The 13484-nt window shown below is 38.6% G+C and overlaps 1 protein-coding gene across 1 annotated transcript in view; it reads right to left on the bottom strand.

Annotated features, from left to right (window-relative positions):
• Nucleotides 1-13004, bottom strand: part of Inae (inactivation no afterpotential E) — a 100397-nt gene extending 87393 nt beyond the window's left edge. The window contains exon 1 of the mRNA XM_064036361.1: nt 12499-13004. The gene's annotated coding sequence lies outside the window, so the exon portion shown is untranslated. The remainder of the gene's footprint in view (nt 1-12498) is intronic.
• Between the last annotated feature and the right edge of the window lie 480 nt (nt 13005-13484).

Below are 13484 nucleotides of genomic sequence, written 5' to 3'. Positions count from 1 at the left end.
GTTACTCGTACGTACCATGGGCGCATGTGTGCACTTCAAGCGCCCACAGACAAAAATGTATAAAAATTATTAAAACAAAAGGAAAAAGTAGCTTCAGACTTATCACGGATGTAAAAATGTGATTCAGTGCATAGTGAATGACAGAATCCGGATTTCCATCACTCCCCATACACTGCCGGGTGACAGAGGCTCAACCAACGTTTGCATATCATTGATGACAGAGGCTCAACCAAGGTTTGCGTGCCATTGGAGACAGAGGCTCAACCAAAGTTTGCGTGTCATTGGAGACAGAGGCTCAACGTTATAAAGGTTTGCATGTCATTTGACGCCTTCATAGCATAGGCGCGCAATTAAGCCGTTTAGGTTGCATACTATGACGACGTGAAACAGAGACCCATACCGTCGTATGTTCTCTCAGCGGCCTCCAGGGTAACACCGCCACGGTATAAACAGAGACCCGTACATTCATACGTTCTCAAAGTGGTCTAGACAACTAGCACCACCAGTGTGTCAAAGTCAAAATCAAAGAAAAGACCATTTCCAAGCTAAGATTACAGTCAAGGTCAAAATCAGTCATTGAAAGTAGGCCAATTAGATCAACACATCAATATTCATGCACCCTTTCATGGCACGCACACAGAGACTCACGCATGTACATTCGAACGTCCTCAAAGTCCTTGTCCTTGTCAAATTGCCTCGCAGCTCTCAAAGAAAGCTGAGGAGGTGTCCACTTGCTTCGCCACAGCGGAAGCAGTGGCGTTCTAACAAACTTTTATGAAAGGTGCATTTCGCTCGGCCACTGCTGACTATTCATTTGAACGATTTAAGTTTTCAAAGAAATAAATCCATGACTTAATTATAATTTTGACATCATTATCATCATTGGCCACAGAGCATCTTGGTCAGATGATTGTGGCAGTGCTTGTCTATGCGGTTATTAGTGCCGCAAGCACTTTCTTTTATGGCTAAATAAGCCAATAGCTGCACGACACACATAACTTTGACACATAAAATCAAAATAGTAATCCAAAATACCATCGTTACTCATCGTTAATCACGTATCAACAAACATAAGTGATCAACGGTTAAAATTGACACGTATGTAGTTTTAATCATTTTTTATAAAATAATGGTAAAAGGTCATGATGGGACCAACAAATTGAAAGTATATAAGATCAGACTTCCCTTAAGACTCCATATAAGGTTATTTCAATTGACGTTGCCACCTTACAACACCATGACGACCACCAACAAGGAATTAGCCAGCAATATTGGGCCGCGCCGACACGGCCATTCTGCGCTTTACACGTCCTCGTGTAAGTGCACTGTAACAGAAATAATACCAAGGAATATCTTTTCGTTCGGTCACTTCTGACCATAAAAAAATATCGATTGGTTGATAGTCCCCAACAGTTCCCCATTCTGTGGACACACTAGAACAAACAAACGAGTACGTTTCCAGTTGTTCTTAAAGGACAGATCAGAAGGGGTAGACAAACATTAAAAACACATAATTCAAAGACATACAACCGTGCAAGTTTTATTGCTTACAAACATTACTTTTATAAATGATTAAACGATATCAAAACGAAGTTATTAAAAATACAGCATTGAAGATAATTTGGAAATCATGTCAATTCTGAAGGTCTGTCATCGCAGTCGACGTCTTAACTTCTTCTTCTTGCCAGCCTGGTCGGTGCAGGATGGGCGCAAGGAGGATTGACATCTAAAACGGCCGTTCCTGACGGCGTGGCGTCCTCGACCGCATCTTCATCCACGTCGTTGACTGCACCTTCATCCACGCTTTCGGCTGCACCATCATTTGCGTCATTAGCCTCAGGTCTATCTTCCCCAAGGGAACCAGCATGAGGTTGCTCGTATTCTGAAACATATGTGGGAAACGTATCAATATTCTGCCCGGCGTCGTGAATAAGACTGAAGCATACATCTTGAAGAAAATAAAATAAAACTTCCTTTTACTTTTATTTGTTACTCGTACGTACCATATGCATGTGTGCACTTCAGGCGCCCACAGATAAAAATGTATAAAAAATATTAAAACAAAAAGAAAAAGTAGCTTCAGACTTATCACGGATGGAAAAATGTGATTCAGTGCATAGTGAATGACAGAATCCGGATTTCCATCACTCCCCATACACTGCCGGGTGACAGAGGCTCAACCAACGTTTGCATATCATTGATGACAGAGGCTCAACCAAGGTTTGCGTGCCATTGGAGACAGAGGCTCAACCAAAGTTTGCGTGTCATTGGAGACAGAGGCTCAACTAAAGTTTGCGTGTCATTGGAGACAGAGGCTCAACAAAAGTTTGCGTGTCATTCGTGATAGAGGCTCAACGTCATAAAGGTTTGCATGTCATTTGACGCCTTCATAGCATAGGCGCGCAATTAAGCCGTTTAGGTTGCATACTATGACAACGTGAAACAGAGACCCATACCGTCGTATGTTCTCTCAGCGGCCTCCAGGGTAACACCGCCACGGTATAAACAGAGACCCGTACATTCATACGTTCTCAAAGTGGTCTAGACAACTAGCACCACCAGTGTGTCAAAGTCAAAATCAAAGAAAAGACCTTTTCCAAGCTAAAATTACAGTCAAGGTCAAAATCAGTCATTGAAAGTAGGCAGTGGCAGAAGCAGTGGCGTTCTAATAAACTTTTATGAGGGGTGCATTTCGCTCGGCCACTGCTGACCATTCATTTGAACGATTTAAGTTTTCAAAGAAATAAATCCATGACTTAATTATAACTTTGACATCATCATCATCATCATCATTGGCCACAGAAAATCCTGGTCAGATGATTGTGGCAGTGCTTGTCTATGCGGTTATTAGTGCCGCAATCACTTTCTTTTATGGCTAAATAAGCCAATAGCTGCACGACACACATAACTTTGACACATAAAATCAAAATAGTAATCCAAAATATCATCGTTACTCATCGTTAATCACGTGCCAACAAACATAAGTGAATTTAAAATTGACACGTATGCAGTTTTAATCATCTTTTATAAAATAATGGTAAAAGATCATGATGGGATGAGGTCAACAAATTGAAAGTATATAAGATCAGACTCTCCTTAAGACTCCATATAAGGTTATTTCAATTGACGTTGCCACCTTACAACACCATGACGACCACCAACAAGGAATTAGCCAGCAATATTGGGCCGCGCCGACACGGCCATTCTGCGCTTTACACGTCCTCGTGTAAGTGCACTGTAACAGAAATAATACCAAGGAATATCTTTTCGTTCGGTCACTTCTGACCATAACAAAATATCGATTGGTTGATAGTCCCCAACAGTGTCCATTCTGTGGACACGCTAGAACAAACAAACGAGTACGTTTCCAGTTGTTCGAAAGAACCGTAAACACACGGTATTCACTAAGTAGTCAGCAAAAACGTAACTCTAAAGGTCGGACGTAGCGAGATATATCTTTAAAGCCACACAGACACTCTTCGTCGTTTAACTACTAGTAACACTTGCAACTAACAGTAGTTTTCGCATGGGTACTTGCTGCTGAGCATTGATCCAACGTAACGCACAATATTTACCAGTGCCAGTACGAGCCACATGAGGAATTACGAGGACTTAACTACCAGGCCTACCTAAAACTTAGTGAATTTTAACTTAGTCTGTTCCATAATTGAGCTCGGCTCAATAAGTCTTATTCGTAAACGCATTATTATGTGACGTCATCTCACGGGTATCACAATTGAAATACTTATTTCAGCTAAGAGTCTCGGATGTATGACTGAATAGCGTCTAAACCAGTTGCTGGTCATAACAGCGATTCTCTCTAAGGAGATCAGCCAGCCGCGCAGGGCACACTATAGCTCACAAGCATTTGGGCACACACAGATGCACTGTTACTCTCATATTTCGTTGAGACGGTAATCCAATAAAACCGGAGAGATATCAAGCGCATGGTCAACATTTATAAACTCACTGATGGATAGGTGTCTATCACGAACTTATAGATTTCGGGCTACTTTTGGGAGTTTCTCTAAACCCACAAAGTGATTTCCGCCCGACCCGGGGATCGAACCCGAAACTGGACAGTAGTCGTGCTGTGCGTCTGCCAGAGCAATGAGGCCAATGTGAACTCAACTTGAGAACCACGTGGAAAATAAAACAGATCACCTGATCGCCTGAATGCATGATATACCAGGCATACTATCCACTCGCTCTCATCATTCGAGCAATGTCGTGCGATGTTCTGACCGTCGGCACTCCGCAAAGCATGCAGGAATAAAGGAAGCGCAAGAAGTGTGAAACTGCAGCACATACGTCGTCAAATTATGTGCTTCTCACGTAGTAAATCTCATTGTGTTTTCTGGTTTCAGTTTATCTCCGATATCTGTAGACAGAAGGTTAAAGAAGTAGGCTTTGGACCAGATTCAGGCATCTGAGTACTTAAACATTAATTGACGAACTCTCATGCATTATTAGTAAGGAGTATAAGTGAACATAATTTAATAACACATTTTAATAAGAAAGCGAAAACTAAGCTGTCATTGTTAGTCAGGCTTCCAGGTTGTTAAGAATCATTGCCATTTACTAGGAGTAGTCATTTCAGTTAATGCCTTCCTCTAAACAAATCTTACATTAATGCTGTCTTCCATGCCTCAGCTATCAGTCCTCCAAACCTTCTAGGGACTTTCCCGGGAGGCATCAGAGCAAGAGTATTACAAATATGAAACAGCTCTATACTCAATACTCAATTCGTTAATGCACACCATAATATTTACACTTGTTGTTCTATAGGTAATTTATGTCACAATTATGGACCCTGTCGGGCACAGCACATACAATAGTAGGAGAGAGGAGGAAGCGCACTGACTGTTTAATGCTAGGTCTATTCCCGGTCGCCGCGATGCCAACGCAAAGGCCTTACAGGGATATATTCCGAGTCACTCCTTAATTCAGCGTAGGTACAGCAAAACATAATGTTAAGTAGATTTATGAGGTTAAATGTTAATAAAGTAAAAACTCGTAACAATTAGTAGTTGGTAATGTACTGGACGTGAGACCTATAAATTTGCTAGAAAATCAAGCTCCCAATTTCAATATTCCAGAATTCGCGCAACTTAGTGCACACTTCTGCTAAGGCCATTGACATTTTCCTTTGTCAACTATAAAGTAATCTGTGGCTAGACGGTGAAGAACCAGTAAGGCTAAATTGTGAGCTTCCTAGCAAGTGATGTCGTAACAACAAACTTGTTCAGTGATTGTGAGTGTGTTACTGTGAGTGTGTGACTGTGAGTGTACGATTGTGACTGTGTACTGAAAAGGTATAGGTAATTCTACACCACAATCTGAAGTCTGACGCACAATTTGAAGTATACTCAGTCAGTGTACGTTATGAATAATAGGTAAGCAATTGCTCAAAACTGGTAAGCAATTGGCTAAAACAACGTAGTTATACCATGGTAGCAGCAAACTGATATTTCTGTATAGTAGAAAGTATCATAAATGGGTAGTATATGAAGCAAATTCATTGTCTAGTCTAGCTTGCATGCAAAGATATTTAGTTAAATGTGATAAGCCAAAATATTTCAAAAGCAGATAGAAGATGTATCTCTTTGCTTCTACTATTTAGCCATCATTATTGCAGTTTCCACTGTCATGCAAACACTTTCGCAAACTTCAAAACATAGGTTTTGTATTAAGAACTAAAATTAATCGAGTATTTCTGGCGCATTTCGAGAATCGAACCCGAGTCGTCGCGCACTGCAAACCAATAAGAGGACTTACCATAGTTGCCTATGACTGAATTTCTTAACTATTTATAACAGATAAGATACATAAGAACTGGATTGATCTCACCAGGCATTATCACTCCATGCTTCTTGTAATATCTGCAAAACAGCGCTAGCACTTTGCGCTTTATAATCAGCAGGGAGTCACATTATGTGACACCACAGCGAGACAAGAGTAGAGGTTCGAGGTTCCTTCCACACGAAAAGCACGAGCGACCTCGCGATATCTTGATGAGCTGCTCCACTCGACAGACAGGATACATGTTCCCAGCTCACGTATTAGGTACTATTCTCGCCATAAGACAAATTAACCACATGAAACATAAAAACACAATATCTGGATAACAGCTTTGATATGTCACCATGGAAACCGGTGATGTTTTTTTTTGTAGCTACAAAATTAGCCTTGTTATATAAGTAGAAATTATTTCCCATTATTTCTTAAAATGTATCCAAGAATAATGAAAACAACACCGATACTCTTCTTTCAACACAACTTTTAGTACAGCAAATCATGCATCGCACAGAATATTCAATTTGTTTTAACAGTTGGCAGTTTTAGGGCTTTATGTTGAAATCATTTTCTAAAAGCGTGATAAAAGGTAGCGACACGATACAGCGCTCCTTCCTTCCTTCTCGACGCCAGACATACTTATACCTCGTACTATGATAAGTTGAAAAGTTTCAGCCCTATCTGCAAAATTCATAATCCAAAACTGTCCAAATCATAAAATATTGATCATAAATTTATTATGTGCAACTTGTAAAACTTCCACATGGCTTTTCAGGGCCACTGTCTTCGAGCTTCAATGCTTTACTCATCCAGAACAAGAAATCCAAGAGGTTCACTCTAAAACATGAGTCACACAAATCTGCTGCTGTAAGGAATCTTCGTAAGATCGAACTGAGGCAGTTCCAGCTGGTAGGCTATCTTCAGTATCTCCAGCATTCGATCGCTTTTTGTTTTACAAACAAGACACAGCAGCTGTCACTTTTCCTCTCGCAATTTCTAGTCAAGACTTCGACCAGTTCTCTGCCATAATGTTGATGTTGTGGCTTCCAATGTGCTATCGGTTATATCGTGGTTGTCTCACAGCACATAGGGATCATTCATAGAATCGCAACGGTATCGGAACTATAACTAGTTCATACTTTTTCTTCAGAATACTCTCGAGCGTAAGAATAAAACTTATTTACGGTTGAGATGTAGTTTCAATAACAGAACAAATAATTACTGAATTTAGACGGCAAACGAAACGGTAAAGAACGCGTGGCTATCCCACTTCTGATCTTAAAAGACAGATCAGAAGGGGTAGACAAACATTAAAAGCACATAATTCATAGACATACAACCGTGCAAGTTTTATTGCTTACAAACATTACTTTTATAAATGATTTAACGATATCAAAACGAAGTTATTAAAAATACAGCATTGAAGATAATTTGGAAATCATGTCAATTCTGAAGGTCTGTCATCGCAGTCGACGTCTTAACTTCTTCTTCTTGCCAGCCTGCTCGATGCAGGATGGGCGCAAGGAGGATTGACATCTAAAAATATTATCAACAATATGTTGACATATAAACCGGCCCATTTTAAGTTCAGTAGAAAATTATAATAAAAGTTTTAAGATTAATTGACGACTATTGGGGCATGACGACTTCACCCGCGTTTACCTTAATGTGCATGGCAGCTAAAAACAAGACGTGTACTTATAATTATAACATTAGTATGATAAATCACCTATAACAAAATGATAATGAGCAAATATTTAAAATCCGCGGTAAACTTGCCGGGCCAACAACACATAAAAAAATACAATAAAATCATGTTTGTCAACAATCAAAGCGTTTCGTGTACTTATTACCAAGTGTATGTGCAGAGGTCTCAAAATCTAATAAGTAGTTGCATGCTTAAGAATATCATAATGTTAACAGTTTACGACTTCTTTTTGTCAACAAGTTATTCGAAGTGCGCCTTAGAGTGAATTATGGCCACGACGTCCTTCTAACATGAGAACCTATATGCAAGTTTCTAAGCAGCAATATTTGTAAACAAATGCTAGCTAGACGTGTAGACTCGGCTATAAGCCAACTAGCACGGGAAAACTATTCATCAAACATACACAACAAACTACTTTGAGGCTGTGGAGTGATAATAATATTGCATAGGAATGATTTCATGGTTACACAGCCCGGTATATAGGCTAGCAGGATCTGACACATGCCATCGACATGATAAGACGAGTGTAGCTAATATTGATTATATTTTATATGCAATCAATGCGATGCATCTATTAACTACGTTGTTAGAAGTTGCTAGGTGGGATTACCTTTACCTATCCATTTTTTGCAGACCTCTTTATAAAACAAGGTGGGTATTTCCTAGAACTTTAACCTTACCCACGATAACACTAAAGAATAAACAATAATAATACCGTATTTTCATCGTGGACAAGTTGGCAATCATTCAAACCGATTTAGCTTATAAAGCCGTTCATTGAAGAACCGGAAAAGTCCGATTTTCCAGTTGTTGTCTTTATTTTATTTTAGATTCATGGTTCATCTAGAAATCGTTCATTCGCTGGTTCAGTGGTCGCGATCATCCTTTAACCGGATTATTTATCGGCCCAATCTCTTTGCAAAGAAATTTTTATTTCTGGAAAACTGATTTAAAATAAAAAATGTGCCAATATCTGTGCTTGAAGTAAATATGATTTATAAGAATTTATGTCATATACTTGCCCAGAGCTTACGTAAGCTAAAATATTGATGCGTTATAGAATTACAAAATTGTATCAAGAATGCTGACATTTTAAGTAACTGCTTGATTAACATACATTGTTTAAGCATTCACGTACATAGCATTATTATGTCCATATTCAATTGAAGCAAAAGATCACAATTATTGCGATTGTGTAAAACATTGAAAAGGATAAACTTATTGCATTTGGTCATTATTAACGTGTTCGACATTTACAATGGCAATCGCGTAGTTATTATGTTTTAGTAGGCTGGAAGTAATAAATAGCGAATCAAGGCTATTGTTTTGTCTACTCTTTTAATTTGAAAGAAACTGTTTACAGGGTCTTGTATTAAAAATTAAAAATCCATTTTATTAGATTGAGCCACCCAAAAGATCTTCTTTCACATTCTACATTGGGCCCATTTCTTTACGAAATCAATTAGTCTTTACCGTCATATCTTTAACACTAAAAAGACCAGAGTGGTCAAATGACCCCAATGAAGTTTTTGATCAATCATATTTTCAAAACCAAAGCATTGAAATCGCTATGGTTTTATGACTTTTAATATTTCGTCATTCTTTACATTATTCTGATGTGTCGATGCCGAAAGCAAGATAAATACGAATTAAAAATTATCATCTACCTAGAAAGACCGCAGTGGTCATTTGACTCCACTACGTGCGTGCTTTGTAAATTCGTTAAATATATTCTTATTGTGGGTAGTTAAATTGAAATATTTGCATTGATGTTGATTCAAACTGCTTATGTAATGGTTTCCCATATTTAGGGAGAGATGAAGGCCATCCACAAAATCAAAATTTAGGCGAGTGCGTTGTATTGCGACTAATGGACTCATACTTGAATAGTGGTCGAAATATAACAACTGATATTTTTTTTACCAGTGTAAGTTTATCAAAAATATATATATACGGCAAACAAAATACGAAGAGATATTCTAGCTACTATAAAAAAATGCAACCCTCAGTTTATATGAAATTCATATTCACAACTCTGAAACCTGCGCACTTACAGTTTATCAAGGAAAACCTTCAAAATCAGTTATGATTCTTAGTTCACTTCACTCTTATGTATTTGTTGATCCAGAAGAAGCAAAAAAGCCGAACACGGTGAAGTTTTACAATGCTACGAAATTTGGAGTACCTGGCCGTTATTGATCAAATGACCAAGAAATATAGTGTCAAAGCACCTTCTGCTCGTTGGCCCTTACACAAGTGTTTCATGATATTATGAATTTAGCAGCAACCAATTCTTGGATTTTGTACAAAAATCCGAGAAAAAAGATCATTCTTGACTTGGCAAGGGAGTTTATCGCCCAAGGTACCCACTCCCTGATGACGCCATCTAGGTACTTCACAGCCCGATAATAGCATACCCCAGACCCTGAAGAAGAACGTAGCCAAAAGAGAAAACGGTGTCACGTCATTGTTACGTGCAAAAATGCAGACAAAACCAACAAATCTTGTATTAGTTGTAAAAAGCCTTTGTGTGGTTCTTGTAATGTAAACAAGGAGCTAAAACATAAAAAATGTGCCATTTTTTTCATTTTTAGGGTTCCGTACCTCAAAAGGAAAAAACGGAACCCTTATAGGATCACTTTGTTGTCCGTCTGTCTGTCTGTCTGTCTGTCTGTCTGTCTGTCTGTCTGTCTGTCTGTCTGTCAAGACCCTTTATCTCAAGAACGCGTGGACGTATCAAGCTGAAATTCACATGAAGTACTCAGGTCTATTGTCCCTTTAAGCTGTGAAAATATCAAACTTCTAAGCCAAGCCAATCAAAAGATACAGCCGATTATGTCGATATTTTCAACAAATTTTCGACACTCGCAAAGGAATCAAAACCTACAGGATACTTCCCGTAAACTCAGAGTCTTGAAATTTGGCATGAAGCATTGTCATATAATGCAAATATAGGAAAAATTACGAAAATCTCATTTTTTTAGTTTTATAATGTAAAAAAAATATTTTAATAAAATGACACTTACTACCTTATTTCTCACGAACGAATAAAGGTATCAAATTGAAATTTATACCAAATACCTAGGTCTATTGTCCCTTTAGGCAGTGAAAAAATCAAACTTCTAAGTTAACGCGATCAAAAGATACAGCAGTTATACCGACACCTTAGACGAATTTCCGTCACACGCTAGGGAATCAAAACCTACAAGGTACTTCCCGTGAACTCAGAATCTTGAAATTTGGCAAGAAGCAACGTTATATAGTACAGATAAAGGAAAAATTGCGAAAATGATAAATTTGAAGTTACATAAAATATTATCAAATCAAATCAAATATTTTCCTCATTTCAATGGGGAATTTAAACGACCAAGTTTGACGGATTTGAGAAATCATTTCTTTGTAGTAAAAGAGTATACTCGCCGTTTATTTCCATTGTCATCAGGTCAGGATCTGATGATGGAAATCCTGAGAAATCGAGGGCAACTATCAGAAATTGTAGGTATGCATAGGATTAAAACTTGATTCTCAGATGCATGTCTGGTGATACTATCAAACCGTGAAGGTTTAGAGCTTTCTTGATGATGGAGACGTGAGAAAGTCGAGAGAACTCCTCAACGGAATGATTTAGTAACGTCGTGTTTGGGCTTATATTATTCGTATTGACGAGAACTTTTCACAAAAGTTAAAAATAAAAACTTTTTACAAAAAAAAACAACTTCTAAAAACAACAAGAAAACTGTTTATATGCATCGGTCTAGATCTCGGTGGTTAAATAAATATAGATGCATTCTCTAGACACCGACTTCTAGACCGATGCACCTAACATCTTTTTAATTTCTTTCTTGCTTTTGTTTTCTTGTTGCTTTTTTATATGTTTGAAGTTGGATTTGTTTGTAAAATGCTACAAAATAAAATAAAGCCGACTTTATAAAACAAAGAAAGGGACAGAATTACACTTTTGTCAAGGCTCTAGAAACATAAAGCCAGCAGCCCCGAATCCTACTCTCTAGCAGTCGTTTTTACAATTCGACAGTTACAAGTCGTCCGGCAGTTTCGAAAAAAACCTGAAACTGGGGCTCGTTAAGTGATTAATCCCTCAAAAATAAAAGATCCCATTAGTACTGAATTCTCATCACCTAAAATAAAATAAGCTCCAAAACAAGGTTACGTTATAAATTGTAAAGGAGTTCCCATAACTATATCTGATCTTTGCTATCGATCCCACAATGGCAGTCAAAACCTATCTTTGTGGAAAGTTGCGGTTGGCGCGAGACTCACTTTTTATCTATACAGGATTTGTACGGAACCCTCGGTGCGCGAGTCCGACTCGCACTTGGCCGGTTTATTATATCACAAAATGGATGTTTAATTACTATAAAGGTCTTTTATTTTCTATAAGATGTTAATCAATAAAAATTAAAACCATAATACACGAATAAAACATTACAACCCATGAATGGGTCATTTGACCCCACTTGGTCTTTGTAGGTAGTTCAAAATTTCGGTCTTTCTAGTGTTAACGGTATCTGTAATATATTTATTACTTCTAAGAATCTTTTTCTAACTTCTAAAAAGCTTAATGATTTGTTATGGCCATGTTACTTGCAGCATCTCTTATGTCATGATACAAAATTGAGTAATTTGCGCAAAGCTTAGTTTTAGCGATGCTACTAGATGGTGTGTGGCTAAAAGATGTTTAGAAACTATCTATTCCATCTTTATTAAGTCTATATTTTTGCCATATCTTAAGTAGGTACTCCATCTTGGTATTTGATAAAACGACATAAATGTCTAAATGCAGTCAATAAGTGTTTGCAGCAGACATCAAGTGAGATACTTAAAAGATACATATTGCATGCAAACGGTGTAACTATCAGAGGCAACAGGTGTGCAGGTACAAATCGATGCATTCATTCCGAGAGATGATAAATATTTATTACTTAACTTGTAATATTGATCGATTTGTCGTTAATGTAGGTCTAGGTATTACTTACTTGTTGAATGCGTCAAGTCCTCCTTACATAAGCACGTGTGCCCGTTTTTTTCAGGCGCATGAGCACGTTCACCGAGCTCCTCATAAACCAGATTTCGACATTTTAACACTTATTTTCATTGCAACACAGCACAGGGAAAAACACCTACACAGCCAAATTCCGCAGTCGGTTGACACACGCTTGACCGCTTTCGCTCGTTTGTGCAAACACAGCCTTTCGCACTTCTTCAAGGCGGACACAAATTACACTTGTTTTAGCGAGTTGGTTCACTCAATGAGCCGATACACGATTTGTTTTTGTAGATTAGTAGGGATGAAGGGTTTAGAAAGGAGAAATCCAGAGCGCGATGCTCAGGCGCACGTGAAATCGCGGATATCGGAACAATCGGCGACGCTTCGGGCGCGGACGAGGTGGCGCGCGTGGTAGCAGCAGCGACACTGAGAGAGCGCGGCCCGCGGACCCGCGGACCCGACGCACCGACACCGGAGAGGTGGTCGCCTGCGCTCTTACACCAATAAAAACAGCCAAACAGACTGGCGCGATAGCGTCCTACAAACGGACGCCGGGCCGGGCCCACCTCGCTGCATAACTCACTTTCGCTGACAGACGTCCCATTTTCATAACAAGATTTTCTCAAAAATCGTATGACGCTCGGACGAACCCACCACTCATCGGCTGAGTGATGTAACAAACTTGATTTTGTTTGTGAATGCATGCATTGCTTTACTGCAACTACATAGGTACACTTGCAACCGTAACACTCAATTGCGAATTTTCACCATAATATATGTAATGCTATAAGATGCGACCAGACCGAATTCGATTAATGGTCTCCTTGAAGCTCAGGTTTTTAGATTTGCATTGTCATATACCCCATATAGGTACTAAGTACTAAGATCTTTTTGATATTCTAAGGTATTGTATCTGGGTAGTGATATCAGTAGGTAATACTTACATGACTTATATCGGAATTAAGTTGCGATTGT

Source organism: Helicoverpa armigera, chromosome 9 (assembly GCF_030705265.1).
Source record: "Helicoverpa armigera isolate CAAS_96S chromosome 9, ASM3070526v1, whole genome shotgun sequence".
NCBI classification, from domain to species: domain Eukaryota; kingdom Metazoa; phylum Arthropoda; class Insecta; order Lepidoptera; family Noctuidae; genus Helicoverpa; species Helicoverpa armigera.
Note: the sequence above shows the minus strand (reverse complement) of the source record. Positions and strands in the feature narration are given on the sequence as shown.